A 12,398-nucleotide genomic window follows, 5' to 3' on the forward strand; every position below is an offset into this window, starting at 1 on the left:
TCTGCCTTCAGCGAAGGATCTCTGTTCCTGAGCCCCAGGCCCCAGGGGAGTGAATATGGGGGGGACAGGTGTCCCAAATGGTGAGAGAAGGCCATCTTCTTGGAACTGGGTGATGCATTCTTAAAAAGAACCTAAGGAGTAGTTTGGATCCATGGACAGTGGTGAGAGCACTGGACATGGAAGGAAGATGGTCACCATGGCAGATTCTCTTTGAGCGGCTGCCACGTGTCACATGGAAGCACAGGAACTGTGTTTCCTGGGGAGGCCCATGGTGCAAGAGGGAGACTCCTCTCTCCTGATGAACTGGGGGGAGCTTGTGTGAAAGAGGGTATTGGACTGAGAATTGATGTGTTAGAGGGGATTTGAATATTAGAGGACTGGGGGGAGGAGGAGAGTTTTCAAAGTGTTCCATTGTGGATTGTTGTGTGTGTTTTCTCTTCTTTTTTTCTTTTTTGTGTCTATGTAGATTAATAAAGTGTTGTTTTTTTTCCCTCCATTTCCAAGTTGAAGGCTACTTTGTTCTGTTCCCAGGTCACATCTCACAGTAACCATTTTGGAAATACACCTTTTATGGGGGCACTGGCACTATGCCAGTGTCAATCCATGACATTGTGCTTAAGGGCACATCTGCTTCTCCCTACCAGATCAGACAGCTGATCTGCCACTGCCAACCTCAACAGGACATGGGAGAAGCAGAGGGGACCTGTCCCCATCACTCTTGTTCTTAGTGGTGGCAGCAGCTGATTCCAGTTGCCCAAGGCATGGGCTACCTCTGCAGGCTGGAATGGAGGTGGCACAGGCCTCTGGCTGAGTCCCTACTCTTCACCCTCAGTGGCTGGAGAGGGCTGCGCTACTGCCCCAGCTGCTGCTGACTGGAGGGAGGAGTGTGGAGGCAGGACTGCAGTGTCCATGCAGCATGTCAATATACTGCAAATCAAGTCCCACCAAGGGGGACAGGCTAGGTATCTACAGCTGCAGAGCAGCAGGTTGGGAAGAGGGAATTTGACCAGAATGGGTCACCTGGGCACCTCAGTTCTGGTGTGATTCTGCTTTAGTCAGCTGTGCTCTGGATCTGGCACTGAGCACTGTTAAGCCAAGGCCACAGAAGGTTAATGGTGCTGCTAACAGTGTTATTGATGCCTGATGATGCAAAGAGAAATTGTCAGGACTTTGCAAGTTGCTTTCCCAGGAATGGAGCAATCAATGACGAATGTTGTACTTATTGTAAATTCAGACTCAAGCTGATATGGCAGCTTCCTTCACAAGGGTCAGTGCATGCCTCCTGTTCCTGTAAATATTCCCTGTTCCACAAAGTCTCCATAGATCACCCAGAGTTGATACAAATAATTAATTTTAGAAAGGATTTAAATTTCTCATGCTTTGAAGAATAAGAGGTTTTGTATGCAGGCTAAGTGAGACCTGATGTGGGAGATAGGGAGATTATTTTGTGTTTGTGCTGTGATTTTCATTATTCCTTACGCCAAAGTACGCTGGAACATCAAAGACTGTTGGAGGAGGATTAAATAGACCTCAGGGTGAGCCAAACCCAACCATGCACACAGATTGGTGGTGTAAATCAATACATCAGTTCACTCAGCATAAAAATCAGAGTGCTGACATGCATTTGCAATGCTTACTGTAAAACACTGATATGTCAGTAATCTTTTATAAAACAAAAGAAGTAAAAATGACTGTATTTGATAAGAATTTTAAGGTGTTATAAAATTCTTAAGCAAGCTGGAGAATACCATAGTGGTGTTTTGCAAGAAATACTTTTCTGAGTATGGCTTGTTTACCAGAAAAGAGTCTGTTTGTTTAGGTTTTTTTCTGTAACTCACATAATTGTTTGTGTTAGAGACCTGTGCTCTGCATGCAAGACAGGAGAGATAAGCCAAAACCAAATTAGCAAGAATTAAAAGCACAGCAATTACCCTGTAACAATTACAGTCTTTGTATGCAAGCATGATGCATCCCAGCAGGCACCTGCTGTTACATCACTTACTTCTGCTTAGCATTGAATAAAACTTATCGCTGTCAGCCTTGGAGGGACTTCTCTCTATCCAAAGTGCTCAGCTGAGGGTGGAGAAGCTGTGTGTACTTCTAGCAGAGGTTGGAAGAGCTGTCATGTCACCTGACTGCTGTGATTTTAGCCCATCAGCCTTCCACAGATCCATCTCCCTTCCCAAGATTCATAGGTTAGGTTATGAAGGCTGCACATACGCAAATGACTTGTGCTAACAGTTCCCAGGGCCAGCTGTTGTGGGCTTGTGTTCCAAAGAACATTGTGAAGGGACTGCCCGTCCTCATAAACCCTAATTTGCAGATATTTGCTAAATGTCTGGGGTATGCATTTGTCAAGGATTTATTAGCCAGGACTCATGGCTGACTGATGTGTGAAGTGGGAACCACTTTGTTTTCTCCCAGACTCCCAGATGTTTGAGGCTTAGAATACTCATATCCTACTGAGGTTTTATACATAACAGCTGGCCCTGACTTATTTTTTATCCTTCAGCCCCTGGATACCTTCAGAAATTTCAGTCTTGTAGCTTCTGTGGGATTTAGTGAGCAGTTTCTCATTTCTGAAGCCTCCTGCAGGATAACCACTGTAATAAAATAGCTCTGGGACAAAAACTACCCTGTCATTTCCAATGCCTTGTGTTGTTTTCTCTTTGATTCCCTTCATTATCCTCATTGACTTGAGGGATTAATGGACCATGCTTTTAATCTTGCAGAGTAACTGAAGGCACAGATATTCTAAGAGAGAAAAATCTCTTTAATCTCACTGACAAAATATTCTCAAAATAAACACCTATTTTCTCTCCCCATTTTTCCCCCTCTATGGCTTTACAGGATTCTGACTGCAAGGAACTCTGCAGGCCTGAAAGAAGGTAGGTGCATTGATGGATAGCTTTTAATCCTTTATTTGTTATGTGTTTGGTACCTGGTTTTTGGCCAGCCTGGCTGATTAACAGACTTGCTGTCTGACCAAGAACAATATCTCAAAAACTGAATTTAAAAAGGTGGGAGAAATGGATATTTATTAAAGTAGTTAACAGTCTGGGGCCTCCACAATCACTTAAACAGAAATATGGCATAGCTAGCCTGGTCTGTCTGGGTAGATGAGAGAGGAGGGAAATTTGGGTATGTTTTCTTACTTAGCTCTGCCACCATCCACCCTGCAAGTGAAATTCAGCTTGAAATCTGATGACAATGTTAAGTCTCACAAATTAAATAAGATTTCCATGTACTTGCTGTCTGCAGAGAACCATTTCATCCTCCCTAGCTCTGGATAAGTAACTGAAGTCTAAATGCTTAAAAATATCATGGCTCTTAGAGGTAACAGAATGTATGGTCCTTACAGTGGTCAAAACCCTGTTTAAGCAGCTGAGTTCCTTTTGCTTACATGGTGTGAAATAAGCAGCACTGGAGAGAGATGCCTCATGCTGGACTGAGTCTTAAATCCAGATTCTTCCCAAGGTGGCAGGGAGGAATGTCCTGCTGCTCTGCTGCAGCCCTTCCTAAGCCTTATGAGATAAAACAGGTATGAGATTCCTGACAGGAGTGCAGACAGCCCTGGATAGTGTAAATGAGCACTGCTTAGTCACGTGGCACAGTCACACTCTTCCAGTCATCCCAAAGAGGTTTCTGCTGCTACAAAAGGTTCTGGAGAAATTGCTGAAGCAGGTTTTGTAGCAGAGATGAGAACCAAGGGCTCCTCCACACTTCAGGCAATCTAGCCAGTTTTCTTCACAGCTTCACAAGGAGAGACTTGGAGGAGGCCTGTGCAGAAAAAAGCCCTCAGTTTGGTCGTTTGGATGCTCAGAGGGGAGGAAGAAGTCCTTGTCCCTGTTTGACCCTGCAAAGAGGAGAGTGCAGGGGGCCTCCTCTCCTGTGGTTGGGAACATTGCTTTACTCACTGACTCCTGCAAACAGCTCCAGCACTTTCAGCTGTATGTTAAAGACAATGGGTGTTGTGTTTTGCAATGAATTTTATCCTGTTGGGATAAGTGATACGAACTCTTAGAAAGCTGCCTCAGAAACTAATGGGTGAAGGAATTCCTGGCAAGGAAGGAATGTATTGGGTGCTGAAACTCCTCCTCCTCACCCAGGTGGATGAGCCTCAGCAGCACATGTCCAAGTGTCTGGGGAATGTCAGAAGAAAATGAGAGGGAGGACCTTGCAGAACAAGGTGCCAGGTGAAGCAGAGTTTCATAAAATGAGATTTTATGCTTTTCATGCCTAAATTCCCCCAAATTTCACAAGAAGCAAATATGCTTTTTCTCATCCGTCTCTTAAAATTTGCTTAGCAGTGTTCTGTGCATTTCCCCAACTTTTTCAGTTTGCTTGCAAAAACTGAATTCTGCTGGAAGCTGCTAGTGATCAGTGGTGGAAATTTTAATTACTGGCAGCTTATTTTATAAGCCACAGGGAGCCAGACAGAGATAATTCCATAACCCTAAATTATAAATAATGTATTATCTAATAGAAATGCTGAAGTCCCTTTAGGCTTGCAAATCAGTCAGTTAGTAACTTTTTGGCTTAGATGTACTGAACACTGATATAACCTGATGTCATTTTGAACACAGCAATTAAGTACTCAGTTTACAAGACAAATTGAGACTCATTAGAGTCAATCAGGGAGAATTACACAAACTTAAATTGCAGATATTTATCACAGTTTCTCAGAAGAAAATTTTATTAGCTGTTTTGAAAGAAAAAGCTGCTGCTTTGTTATTCTGTAAAAGTACTGCCTTCTTTATAAAGAGCTTCTAATGAGCTCCTGTTCCAATCCTGATGTTTTTTGGCAATCTGACTGTACCATGTTATTATAGGTCATTGTGAAATTAGAAAGTGAGTGTGACAAGTAGATCACACTGGCAATTTCTTAGCAATTTATTTTAAGATTTTGCAATTGTGATGGCTAGAAGGAGGCAAAACTTTATTTTAGATAATGCAATAGGAATTGGTTCAGAAGCCAGTGACTTCCAGTACAGTGGACAGAACAAAACCAAACAACCAAATAAACAAACAAAAAACAACAACTCAGAAAAAGAAATAGTGAGATTTTGTATGCTTAGTTCATCAGGTTTGCTTAACTTGGAAAATGTTGGGAATTTTCCAGTACTTTAGAACTCAGTAACATACGTAATTCAAAGACCACTTAGTTAAATACACAGCACAGATATTAAATTATTTACGATTGCAATTTTTAATGATTTTAATACCACCCATCTTTGTAAGCTTTGTACTATATTTGTCTTTTTTACAAGATAGACTAAGCCGTAATAAAGTTGCCAAAAGCCAACTACCAGTTGGGGTAATACTAATACTTTGTAGCAGAGGAATCGGAATAAAACTATTTCCATTTAATGAAGGATTTCAGTTGAAATATTAAGTAGCATCATGGCTAGATTTACAGAAAGAAACCAGGCTGGGGCTGGTTTTCAGAAACTTGCTTAACATATTTTTCCCCCTCAATTTCTTTACAACAAAGGAGCCCAATGCTGTTGGGTCCACCTATGGCACTTGGGGGTCCTATTGCAGAAAGGCAAATTTTTATTATCAGTTGAAAAAAATCACAGAAAGACTCTGTTAATCCCTAACCTTTGCATGATTATGAACGACTGACAATAAAGCTCCTGTTTCATCTCCCTGCTTTTAGTAGCAGCATGTTTCTCTTCTAGGTTATTTGGCATCATTCAAGTTTAGGCTGAGAGGTTGTGTTTTGTAGTCACAATTTGTGAAGATGTAATTTACATGAAAATTTATTGAAATGTCACAGTCAACTTCAGTTTCATTAAAGAATATTGGTAATACAAGACAACGGGAATTTGCATTCAAGTAACAGAGCAGAAATTTTTGCAGAGAAAACAATCTAAAATGAAGTAGTTTTACCTTAGAAAAGTAGTTACTTTCCATAGGAAGTTTTGCCTTCATTTTCTTTATTCCACACAGAGAATTAGATGTAAAGACTGAGATAGAGAGCAGGCTGTGATGCACCAGACAGTTTGTTACCAAATCTTATTCCAGACTTTATCTATTTTCTGGAATTAGCTATCATGTGGCCTGCTCTCAGAAGCATTTCAGGGTAGTTTATAAAACAGAAAAAAATTGTACAGTTGGCATTATTTATATGAGACAATAAGCAATTCCAGATTCTGCTAGTTGTGACTTTTTGGGAAACATTTTACTTTTAAGAAATACTTTCCACTTTATCAAGTGAAAAGTGGGATTTGGTTAGAAGAGAAGACTCTCAATGCAGCTAACATACTGGATATGTCCAGGTTGACCAAATAGCTGATTTGTTCCAGGATCCATCCAGAATATTTCAGAATCTCAGTTGTCCACACTGTGGTCATTGGTTGGATTTCTGTCCTGGGAGAACAATTTTTCAAGCCAACCACTTTCTACAGGTCTAAATTTTATTTCCTCGTGAGCCTTTTCTAGACTTCAGCAACCACCAGAAAATATCCCTAATGCAGGCAAGATACTTGCAGGTCCAAGAATATCACAGTACAGAGCTGTGCAGTGTTCTGTTGTAGCTGGATCGAAACATTAGCATTTCAGGCAATTCAGTTCTGAAATTCTGAGACTACTTGTACTTCTAATCTGAATTTCTGCCTTGTTTACATTAGCCTTTCTATTCTGGATTTTACAGAAGAGGGAAAGAAACCAAATTACCAAATGACTTGGTGCAGATTACAGAGAAGTAAAATCAGCCATGACCAAAACCTCATTTAGTGCTGCCTGTATTAGTTTAAATTAGATTTGCAGAGTTATTTGCTCTGTTTTGTTACACAGTATTGTTAGCGATTTGGCAGAGGATTTGTTTATGTGACAGAGAGCAGAATTATAAATAGCAATGTTTTGTTCCTACAGGTGCTGTTTCACAAATAAAATGACTGCAGGAGAAACAGTCTAAAAATAATGTGCCATGTATCTGCTTTCAAAATGTAGTAATTTATAACAACAAGGCAAGTCAGCATGCATTTTCAAACACTTCTTATAAGACTTCCAATTCACCCAGACAACCTGCATTGCCCACGTGGAGATGAATCATTGCTGCCCTTGAAAACCTTGTATGCTGGAGCTGGTGGAAAGCTGTGCTGCCAGTCATCCTGAAGGGCTTCTTTCTGTGAAGTACCCACCAACTAAGAGCACTGCCCCCTTAGAAAGCTTTTCTGCCTCACAAGTTCTCCTACTTAGCAAGCAAAACAAGCTCTTTTATCAAGTTCTCCCAAAGGCTGAGATGCTCCCTGCAGCCTCTCTGTCTGCAAAGTCTGATGCACATGTGGGCCTTTTCCCCTAAAGCTTTGTTAGAGGTGTGAGATTTTCTTTTCTTCTGCAGAGTTCTTGCAGAATTCTGCAATTTGAGAGCTACTGTGAGGCAGTACTTTGAGACTTGGAGAGACTGGTCTTCTTGGTGGATGTTTTACTCCTGATTCTATGTCTCTGAGTGTTAGAGACTTAAAAACACGTGGCAGACTCACAGGGATTTATCCAGTCAATTACATTTGGAGAGAAAGAAGAACTGTAGAAATTTTTAATTACTATTTGCTTATTTTGTGAAACAGGCATGACTGCCATGAATAGGCTGGGCCAAATGTAAAGTAGTTAATTGATTCTACTGGTGATCTGTGGTGGAATTTGTATCTATTGATCAGGAACAGAACTGTAGCCATGATATTTTATGAAAAATCCTTTGCTAGGATTTTCTCCCTCCTGACGAGCTGAGGGCCTCAGGAAAGAAATGTAAACAATAACTATCTGCTGCTGTGGAATGCAACAGATGCATCTGTGATTGGTGCATGTTGGTTGCTTCTAATTAAGAGCCAATCACAGATGCAGCTGCATTGGACTCTGAGAGTCACAAGATTTTGTTATGCATTCTATTCCTGTTCTTTCTAGCCTTCTGATCAATCTTTTCTCTTTATTCTTTTAGTATAGTTTTAATGTAGTATTTTAATATAATATATATATCATAATATAATAAACCAGCCTTCTGAAAACATGGAATCAAGCCTCACGTCTCCACACATGGGGAGTTCCCAACACAGAACCAAGTAGAACAGGAGACAAAAGAGGAAAATTATTTCTGTTAAAACTGTTTGAGAGAGGTCTAATAATTAGATATACATCTAAGTGGGGGGAGCTGTTTGCCTGGGATTGTTTTTAGCTGTGTGACTTAGCTACTTGGTCACGTTATATGGCGAGATAATACAATCACAGAAATGCTTTAAATTGCTTAATGTAGGAAACTTCTAGTCAACCATGTTACAGTAGTGTCTCAAGGCAAATTGCAGCAGTTTTAAATAATGTTTTGCAGATTACTTAGGATGACATAAACAACATTTTCCTTTTTTAACAGTTTTAACAATACTGAGAAATCATAATTATTCAAGTAAGCCTTTGCCTCTCTGATGGTAACAGACAGGTGATTGAGACACTGTTTGAAAATAATACTGTCTCATATACTACTCCACATGGATAATGTTTTTTTTTTTTTTTTCTTTCAGCAGTATATTGAGGAGCTGTATTATTGCTCATAATGGGGTTTGTGATATTAGAGTGGAAATTGTACCAGTAATTACTCAGGTCAGAATATCCTGACGTGAGAAAATAATATTTCTCAAACCCCAATTAGCTGAACTGAACGATGATTCAGAGCTGTGTACAGGATATTACTGGTGACCTATAGAAATGATAATTGTATAATTATTTCTAGATCATTCAAGCCATCAAATACTTAAGCAGTAGAAACATATTTATGATTTTTTCCAATAGGAGCAGTAAAAGGAAGTATTTAAAACAATGGGTTTTAAATATGATGTAGAACTTAGGGGTTTTGAAAAGAGCAAAATTCTAAGGTAAAACTACTTTTTTGGAACAATTTAAAAGCTGAGATAACACAAATTCACTATTAAGCCAGCTATAGCAAATAAAATTTTTCCACATTACACAACACAGAGATCGGCAATCATTACGGTATTAAAATCAAATAATAAATTAGAGATACTTAATAACTCCATGTGTATCTACTTTATTGAACAAGGTGCCTAAGAACATGTGTCCTCATACTAAACATTGTAGAGTTGTTGTGGAAACCATTGCAAAATGAAATTCACATATAGCTAAATGTTATAAAAAAAACCAAGCAAAAGTCCTCAACAAAAGCATTAATTGGAATATTTTTTTAATAAGCTCTGGGGAAATGACACAAACTCAATTTATAAAAAACTGGTTATGCCCTTATTTGAAAAAGGTCTGGATTTCATTCTTCAGTGTATCAAAGCAATTAACTAAACTAGGCAAAACAAAATGTGTCCGGGAATTTATAATTGGGCCTATGCCATCTGCGAAGTAGTTCTGGTCCCTGTGAAACTGTCTTCTCCTACAGGTTTATGGGCTAGAAATTGTATATGTAGCAGATATTGGTTGCTAGTATGAAGTTTTTATCAATGTAATTCCAGATTTGGTTTCATAGAAGTGCACAAACTGCAGAAACACTTGAAGGTTGTTTGACCACTTCTGTTCAGCTGCAAATCTACAAATCTTTATGTACAGGACTGGTTTACTAGTGAGCTTTGGCTTCTATTTTTCCACTAAATGTGAGGAGTAAAACCAGCTCAGGTTGGCACAGGTGACTCCTGAGGTCACTTCATGAGTGACTTCCATTATACGCAGGAGGTTACCACAAGGGCTAACGATTATCTTGGCAGAAGTATAATCCTTGAAACATCTCACCAAGAGCAAAGATTTCCTGGTTTTAAAATGGTTGGCACAGGTGTTCAGGTACAATAGGAAGGGAGTGGAACATGAGCTTCTCGTTGCATTAGTAGAGCTTCTTTTTCAAGAAAGATCATTAAGACATTATGAATCTGAACCTAAATGGATTTCTAGAAGCAGGGATTCATACATCAGAACAGTCCCTCCAGCACGTACATAAGTCTCTATTCCTATTTTGAAAACTTCTGAAGTATAAAAGTATTTTTTTAACAAATCTGATTTATGCTAATATATTGCAGCATTTGAGGAAATCTGTGCAAGATGTAGACTCGTCTACATAGGAAAAAAAATATTTCTGATTGCAGTGTGTTAGGATCTGCATGAAGTCAAGCAAATCATTAAAACATAGAGCATTTTCCTTGCTGTATTTCTGTCTGACACTGAAAATGTAGATCATGTGATAAAGGTACTTCTGACCCGCAGTTTCAAATCCTGTTTGTAGAATCCTCGGGCAATAATTAAATTTTAAAGCTTTTGAGGATCCCTAAACATAATTTTCCTTTGTTGTATCTTTATGATACTAGGAAAGGTCCAGGAAAGTTTGAGCTTATGTAAAACCAGTCCCAATCCTAACTGGACACTGATTTCAGACTGGATTACAATGATTTACACAGCAGTTTCACTTGATTGGGATTGAACAGTGGATTGAAGAGTCCTTCTTTACTTGACAGAAGTTCCTGTCTACTTCTGGTGGTTAACCTCATTTTACAACCTTCTAGTTGTAATATACTCTGATCCTAATGGTCTTATGGACTTAAAGCTCATTTTCAAGATAGATGGGATCTAAACTGGCTTTCACTGTTATGTAATACCGTGTGCTACTGTTCTGTGAGATTACTTAGGGATGTTAAACTGACTTTTAAATTGTGACAACTTTGGGAAGAAGTCTGAAGATGTGAGACAGAGTAACACCTTTGATGCAGAGATGTGGAAAAATACTCCAGCCAATATTGAGTGAAAGCCACAGGATCCCAATGGGCTTCAAAAAGTACAGATACCATCAGAAACTTGGATATAAGGAAATTGTGCAAATAAGCAACACAAATACTAAAAAAATCCCCTAAGAGGCGACACTTTGTGTTTCAGTTAAGGGGTTAAACAATCACTTGGAATGTAGGGATCCTTTATTTAGCTCCATTTTTTGCCCAAAAGGATTCACATTTCCCACCACACATGAAAGTCCCTCACCTGACAGAACAGTCTGGTTTGGATTGCACCAACTGTTTGTATTATTTCCCTTTGCACAAATCAGCACTCTGCTGACAGGACTGGGTCTTAGGACTCCCATCCATCTGCTGAACTTTTTAGACACTACACACAGTCATTAATTGCCTCTTCTCTTCATCTTGGTGAAATTTCAGATGTTTTATGAAAGGCTAGGCAGCTTTTCAGCAGAACTGAGGTGATTCTTCATGCAGAAAATAACAATTAAGGACATGTGGTGTGGAGAGTGTGAAGTATGGGTTAAAGTGTCTCCTGGGCAAAAAGGTGGCAGTGAATCTTCATCACTGAAAAGGAAAAATGCAAATTCTACAATGCACTTCTGTCTGTTTGCTTCTTAGAAAAAAATTTAATATAAAAGAATACAGTATGCGGTAGAAAAGTACTGGGGGTAAGCTCTGTAGATATAGTAATAGACATGCCAATAAATCTGGATACTCATTATTTCGTATTTTGTTATAGGTGAACACTATTTCTCTGTCTTCCTCTGTGCTTGTTGGCTTGTTTGTTTGTTTTACTTTTACAATGGATATCATTCTGCTATACAAATAATTTAGAATCCAGTTGCTTTTCACTGACCTTGATAACTGCCTCCAGAAAAAAAACTTTAAAATGCTTTCTAGTTGAGAGGATGGAAAGAAATTCAATTCATTTATTGAAAATTTCCACAGCACACAGCAATGGCCTGGGCACTATGCACACAAGGTATCAGACAGCCCACATGTGGCAGCCACCCAGGAAGCATAAGGGTGACAGCAGGTTGGTGTGGGGTCCTTTGAGGTGCCAGTTCGATGTGCGCAGCCCATAGAGGTGGAAAGTTGGAGCTCACTCCAGTCAAAGGCTGTATCTCAAGAGATCAGCTCAGTCTGTTGGATAAGGCAAGGGGATATTCCCTGTGGAGAAAAGTTGATTGAATATGGAGTTCCAGCAAGCAGGCAGGTGCACAGGACTTTTGTCAGAATTATAAAGGCCCTAAAAGTCCTTACCAGTGGCACTCATGGGCTGGTCCAGGTTAGCTGAACAGATCAACATTCAGGGTTAATTCCCAACTTCAGCCTCCAAAAATCAGCTGAAGGCAATCATTCTGTGTAGGAGTTAATTGAACACTGAAGACCCAAATAGGCATAACAAAGCTAGTGAGTGGGGAAATACTAGACCTCTGAGAGAATGAACACGAGTATGGATATGTTAAGTGAAGCTGGGAAATGAGGTAAGAATTATCCCTTCTATTTTGTTTTATTGCTTATTGAGTATAGATGAAAATGTTGTGAGGGATTTTTACCACCCTATTCCAGATTTGAATTGAGAGACTGTGCAATCCAGCTAAACTTGAACGTGCTGCTATTATTCTTTCTGCTGCTACCTCAGTCTTATACAAATTTGCGAAGTTT

This window comes from Pyrgilauda ruficollis, unplaced genomic scaffold (assembly GCF_017590135.1).
Source record: "Pyrgilauda ruficollis isolate IOZ18807 unplaced genomic scaffold, ASM1759013v1 scaffold145, whole genome shotgun sequence".
Taxonomy (NCBI): domain Eukaryota; kingdom Metazoa; phylum Chordata; class Aves; order Passeriformes; family Passeridae; genus Pyrgilauda; species Pyrgilauda ruficollis.